Here is a 7324-nt window from a genome sequence, read left to right on the forward strand (position 1 = left end):
GTTGTGCGGACTATCCGCGATGTGATCCCCAACACACGGCCCCAACCAAAAAAACCACTGTACGAAGCATCCTTTCCTTTTCATGCTCGAACCCTCCCTTCCATCTCGGTCTCCCGCCGTAGCGGGACATTTCTCACTGGACCCCTCTTCTTTAAAACAAGATGACACCCGCCTCACCATCATCATGGACCCTCCCTCATTCACACTATACTTCCCCACGGACCGCCAAGGAGGAGCCCCCCGCCAATCGCCCTGCTCTTTGCCTCCTCCCCACGTGTTTGTGCCGATCCACCACCGCCATCAAGGGAGAGGAGGCATGCGCCGCCCGTGCCGCCCCTCTGAGCCTAAAGGGCAGATCCAATGTCTTCTGAAACATTACCACGTTGTAACATATAGTGGAATGTCATGCATGTTCACAAAACATAAATATGATACTCGTTGTTGGGCATGCAACTGATATGACATCTTATCCGTTATTAACTCTTGAAGCAATCAACCAATGCATTTACCCTTCTATCCTACAAAAATATTCTACGACTTATAGAAAAAAAATGAACCATTCGCTCATTCAATTTCCTACGAAACCATCTCCAGTGAAATATAATTTGCCACATTTTCTAAAGTAGGGAAATTATTGCACTCAAACAACAATACTGAATAGACCAACCCCAACCCCCATCCCACTTACTCTCAATCCTCACTGTTATTACAAAATCCACTAACTCGGGTTCTAAGTGAGCCAGTGATAGATGCTGTCGTGACAGGACAACAACAAGAAACAAGGGCGGCAACCGCCTTCCCATCTTAGTATTATATCTCCTGGTTCTATATTGGACCCACTCATGATCCCGAGTTCTACCACGACTGAGCCACACTCATGTATTGCCAAGCAAAAAAGAAAGCTATGAATAGAAATGATCATCCAAAGCATGAAAAATGTCGATGTTTCTTTCTTATTCCCTCCCTCATGCGTATGCCTGACTCATGGTACAAATTTATGTATTCGTTAGAGAAGAGCAAAAACAAAAGATTACCGTCTCCTATACCTAAAACTGCTTTTAGGTCAACAATTTTACAAATTATATGCTCTAATAAACCAAATGAAATCCTTCTATATCAAGTTGGAACCATGAGTTTCCCTTCAAGAGAAGTTGGAGCCGTGAGCTAAATATGATAACCTAAAGAGATAACATTCAAAATGTTCCGAGGTATTTTGGATTTTAAAAGTTCTGAGATAAAATAAAAAGATGTAGCTCAAATGTAGATATTTGATTAATATTGCATGATACAACAATCAAGAAAATATAATGAACAAAGAGAAAATTATGAACACCAAAGTTTTCATTTATTTTGGATTTTTTAAGCTTTTCTATTATTTATTTATGCGTGTTTCTCTTTCATAGAAAATTGATTACTAATCTCACTTCCGCTTGAAACTTCACATATAATTGCCAACTGCTTAACTTTCTAAATTGGAGTGCCAAAATTGATAATCTGAAGTAATACACATGGATAGGTCAATAGACGTCTTAATTCCACATGGATAGGTCAATAGATATCTTAATGCCCAAGCTTGATGTAGTGGGCCACCAAATTACAGATTATGGACACGATCTTAATGCACAGTTGCCTACACAGGCGTTATGCTTACATTGTCAAAGACACGAGAGTACCAGACACACATCTCTGATGTCTGGTTAACTGAACTTTCATATCAGTTGAACCCTACACGCGAGCTAAACTTGCTGATTGAAAGTTTGTGCAAATCCAACCTAGTGAAACGTTTACAGAGTAATTAGAATTACCTCAAGAGAAAGTACATTCAGCTTCGAAGTTATATCCGACTTTGTAGCGCCAGACCCCGACAGAGATAGCACTGAAGGAGCCATCGACACAACTGCTAACCTCTCCTCTTCAAACTCGACGATGGAATGCATCAAATGGGGCAAGAATGGCGGAGGAGTGACTCTGCTGCTGTTTATGTAAAAACAACCTCTGTTTCTCCTGCTCTTGTCATTTGAAATTGAAAAAAGTGTATATGACCCCCAGAAGTATCACGTTTTGGCCACATAACCCCCTCACCTCTAAAACTGGATTCTTAATCCCCTCAACTTCTAAAAACCACACAAATCACCCCCTGACACTCTCGTAGGTGGTTTTGAGGATGGTTTTGCCCACGTGGCACACTGATCAAGTTGACTTATATTCTCACCACACCCACGTGCATGAGCCCCTGCTACATTTGTGGCCGCCGCCAGGAAATAGAGGACGAAGCCGCTCGTGCGCCCGATCTACTGCTGACTGTGGCCACTGGCACTCCTCTCCGGACGCCGCCGGTAAGTTGCCCGCCGCTCTCTCCCGCGTACATTAGCGCTGCTGCTTGCACCCTCATTATGCTCGGTCTGTCGCGGACGCTGGTCTTGCAGCCCTATGCCATGCTCAATGCCAGCACCGTCGAGCTCTTTCAACAAGGGTGGATTCAAAAGTTTGGAGCTAGGAGCGCCGTCTCCGCCACCAGAGGCCGACCGCCCCGCTGGGCTGAAATCACGATCTGGCAGTGTGTGCACCTAAACATGGTGCAAGGTGTCGACATCGGCATCGCCCTCGGTGCAGGCATGTAGACACTGTTGGCCATGGGGAACGCAGACTTGGATGACATGGTCCATCGGCTCCGGGCGCGGGGACATGGGCTTGGCCGCTCTTGCTGTGCGCACACTCCAGTGTTCAAGATGTTGTCCACCGTCGTGTCTGGTAGCACGATTGGTGCTGGTCGAAGGAATACGACAGCTTGCTCGCTTATCGCTCATCCAGTACAACGCCTTGCCGACGCGGGTGGGCAGCGTGTCGCCGGCCACCTGCAGGGCCGGCGGTGGCACTGCGTACTCCTGGGAGTGGATGAGTGGTACCCCAAGTTGGCGCACGGCAACACCGCGCACAGCCGCACACCGCGAAGTATTCGAGGGAGCCAAATTCCCTGGAGTGGTAGATGATCTCCACGAGGACGGGCTCGTGCGACAGTGTGTCGAAGATGAGGCAGACGCTTGTGCTGCCGCTCCGCTCCGTGTGTCCTCCAGCGACTTCCGTTGAGGTAGGCCTTGTGGAAGCATGTGCATGGGTTCCGACGTGGTGCTCACCAGGTTCATCGCGTGGCAGACTGGTGGCAGGGCATGGAGTTTGGAGCAGACACGGTCAACATGTACGTCGGGAGCACACTAAATGGGTGCACGTAAATTGTTCGAGGAATGACCATCACATTGGTGCTTCCCCATCTCACCTCACCGCCACGTGACCTAAACCAGCATCTGAAACCACCTACAAGACTGTCAGGGGGTGATTTATGTTTTTAAAAGTTGAGGGGATTAAGATCCTGGTTTTAGAGGTGAGGGGGTTATGTGGCCGAAACGCGATACTTCTGGGGGTTATATACACTTTTTTCTTTGAAATTCGAACTTTGGGTGGGCAACCTCACACATGCACGCACTTGTCACAGCTGTACCCCTGACTGCCATCTCCCCAGCATTCAATTCCATGGCCCATCGAACAAGAAAAGATAACCAATTTATGTTTAGTTTAAAATTCAACACACGGAAATTAACCATGGTGGCAATACAGTTTTCAGAATTACACACACAGATCAATACACTTTTATAGAACTCCTCCTGCTCTAGCGGACCAAACCAAAAACACAGAAACAACGCATCAAACTGGAAGCACCATATCAGATCGACCATTCATGCAAAGGATGATTTTTCTTTTTATTACTCATCAAGACACACTTGGTATCAACATGTTTATAACAATTCGCACAGTGCAAAAACAGTCGCTAAAGTTCATTATTCAAGATAAACCTGAAAAACACGGGCACAGCCGCCAACTGAATAATTGTCGCACATATTTAGTTTCACAATGACAACACTCTGAAGAAATCATTCAAACACACGGCATAGCAAAGCCTCGTCATCAATTAGACCTAGAAAAGGGTTTCTTTCTAGAAGATCCTCTGTACTGGTTTCTTCATAAATTAGACCTAGAAAAGGGAATAATATCATGCCATGTAGAGAAAACCAAAATTTCCTACTTGATGGGCAATCAGTTTATGTTTGAAACAACGTGAGATAAATGTCAACCCATCTATATGAGGAGGGTGTGAAGGAGCAGCTCCTGCTTCTCCTTCAGGAGGGAAGCTGCATGCTTATGCATCATCCCAAACTTGGTCGCGTCGATGAGGGAGGCCGTGTTGGAGGCACAAGCTACGAGGATTAGTATGTCGGGGCCAGGGACCGGCACCACAATAACATACTGGATCGATCAAGCTATTCGAGCAAAGATCCAGATTAGGAATAATTGTACTATAACAACAAACTGGATCGAACAATCGAGAGATTCTAGTGAAGATTCAGATTACAAAACATGGGAGAATTCATCACCTTGCTCTGCAACATTTGTTTGAGGCTGTCATTCGCGCTCTGTGCATTCTCCAACCATCTACAGGGTGAATGATAATGTTGACTTGTTTGAGAAGTTGCTGGAATCATCTGCATAGTAAATGGCATTACAACAACCTTTGGAGCAAGTCTTCCTTTCATAGTACACCTCTCGGCTATCAAAAAGGAAGCGTAAAACGTTTGATGTTGAGATCAACCAGGGAACAAGATAAGCATCAGTCAACAAATAACCTATTACAATACCGAAACTGTATAGCTTTCATTAAACAATGGACCTTCTCTCTCCGTTCGGAATTACTTGTAGTAGAAATGGATGTATCTAGGGTTCTAGATACATCCATTTCTACTACAAGTAATTCCGAATGGAGGGACTACTTAGCATTATCAGTAATGATAGACGTGTACGTGCTACTAATAATTATTCAAAGTCAGTTGTATCTAACAATTACAGTAGTTCACAAAGAACTTAAATGTAAGTAGGTAGCTAATTGGTATAATTACTGAAGAAAACTACTCAGTTCTACATTTTTTAAAGGTCCACAAACGTATCAATCAGCTCTGTCTCACAAGTTCATATTCTACTTATGGTTGAAATGACGCATTTGGCCAAAAAATCCTGGTGCCAAAACTGCCAAATCCTTTGAAGACACATAACACATAAACTGAATTTTGCATCATGGCGCTGGATCATCACCTGCATAAATTGCCAAATACTCCAGGGATAGAGATATGTGCACATTACCTGCATCTGCAAATGATTCATACATGAGAGGACAAGCACATGGCAGCATGAGATTTTCACCTTCGAGCAACGAGGAACGGCAACCAGTAGCAGCCCAGCCTGATCTAATGATCTTGCTTTGGCCTCGTGGCCATGCCACACGATGTCCACCCCTGCAGCCATACCATGGCGCTGAGCGTAGCCCACGGCGCCGCTGGCTCGCCACGCTTGCGCTCACCCTTGGAGAAGCCACCGACTGCAGGCAACACCACTCCCCCGCACCGGGTCACCTGCGGGAGGAGCTTGGTGGCGGCAAGGGTCGTCCGCCTCGGGTGGGTGACATCAGTTAACACAATAACACCTCGCCCACGGCCACCTCCTGCGTCGATCGAACTGCTGCCGCTCATGAGATCCAAGACACACAACCCCGAGCGGCGAGATCGAAGATGACTTCCTCAACTCGTGTGGAGGAGAAAACCTTGCAAGCTCCGGAGGAGCGGTACTCGTTGGCGAGGACCAGATGGCTTGGCCACGTCGGGTGGGTGGTTTCGGCGGCGGGATTGATGGCGGCCCTCATGTCGGCTACGTTTGCAATGGCAGGCCCGGGTGCATCATGCCGAGATTAGAGACCCGAACCATAGAGAGAGAGGAGAGGGATTTACGGGGAAAACAGAGATCAGAGGTATCTTACCATTGCATGTTCGCGATGCATCATCAGCGGCACGACTCATGCTTGAGAAATCCATAGATAACACGGAGGGTCAGAACTTAGAACAATATACTAAGATAATCTACCGCTGGATCAGCATGATATCGAAAAGATCTTGGCTCACAAGCTGGTGCCCTTCATGTTCCAAGAGACCAAGACTACCAGCAGCGATCTGGAAGGAGTATGTACAGAAAGATTCAGGGGATCACGTCCCGAATTTTGTTCTGGGCATGCGTACGCGATGTACTCCTGATTTACTCTATTGATTGAGATAATTTTATTCGTTTGAGATATGTTCGGGAAGGAACATGAGGGAATCCGTGGCATGAAAGTCTTTGATTCTGTTGTGATTTGGGAAAGATTTGATTCTATTGAGATTTGTGGGAAGGAAAAGGATCCCTCGTCTCCACGCAAAAAAAATGGGATACCTCGTCGGTCAATGATCGATCAGGGTGAGCGTACCGGGAGGGCTGAGACGTGGGATACATGATGGAGAAAAAACCAGAAAATATCGGTGGGGTTTGGTTCAAAAGAAAATCGGTGGAAGGGGTAACGAGGTGGGATTATACGAGGCTTATCGATCCAGAGGTGGGATGGGAGGACGAACGAACGACGTTAGGGCATCTCCAGCCGTTGGCCCCCCAGGAGGGGCAAAAAATCGCCCCCGGGGACGCACCGGCGCTAAACCGCGCACTGAGGGCGTGATGCCCCTCAGTCGTGGTGCCCATGTTTTTAAAAAAAGTCAAATACGGCGCAAACACGACTCAAATTTAACGCAAACATCGGCAAATTCGTTCAAATTTAAACATACTTTACAAAAAAAGGAAAAACTACCGCGGGCTTGTTGGGGAACGTAGTAATTTTAAAAAAATTCCTACGCACACGCAAGATCATGGTAATGCATAGCAACGAGATGGGAGAGTGTTGTCTACGTACCCTCGTAGACCGAAGCGGAAGCGTTGATGCAACGTAGAGGAAGTAGTCGTACGTCTTCCCGGTCCAACCGATCCAAGCACCGTTACTCCGGTAGCTCCGAGTTCTTGGCACACGTTCAGCTCGATGACGCTCCCCGGGCTCCGATCCAGCAAAGCTTCGGGGAGGAGTTCCGTCAGCACGACGGCGTGGTGACGATCTTGATGTTCAACCGTCGCAGGGCTTCGCCTAAGCACTGCTACAATATGACCGAGGTGGAATATGATGGAGGGGGGCACCGCACACGGCTAAGGAACGATCACGAAGATCAACTTGTGTGTCTATGGGGTGCCCCCTGCCCCCGTATATAAAGGAGTGGAGGAGGGGAGGGCCGGCCCTCTCTATGGCGCGCCCTAGGGGAGTCCTACTCCCACCGGGAGTAGGATTCCCCCTTTCCTAGTCCAACTAGGAGTCCTTCCATGTAGTAGGAGTAGGAGACAAGAAAGGGGAAGGGAGAAGGGAAGGAAGGAGGGGGCG

This window comes from Triticum dicoccoides, chromosome 3A, assembly GCF_002162155.2.
Source record: "Triticum dicoccoides isolate Atlit2015 ecotype Zavitan chromosome 3A, WEW_v2.0, whole genome shotgun sequence".
Lineage (NCBI taxonomy): Eukaryota > Viridiplantae > Streptophyta > Magnoliopsida > Poales > Poaceae > Triticum > Triticum dicoccoides.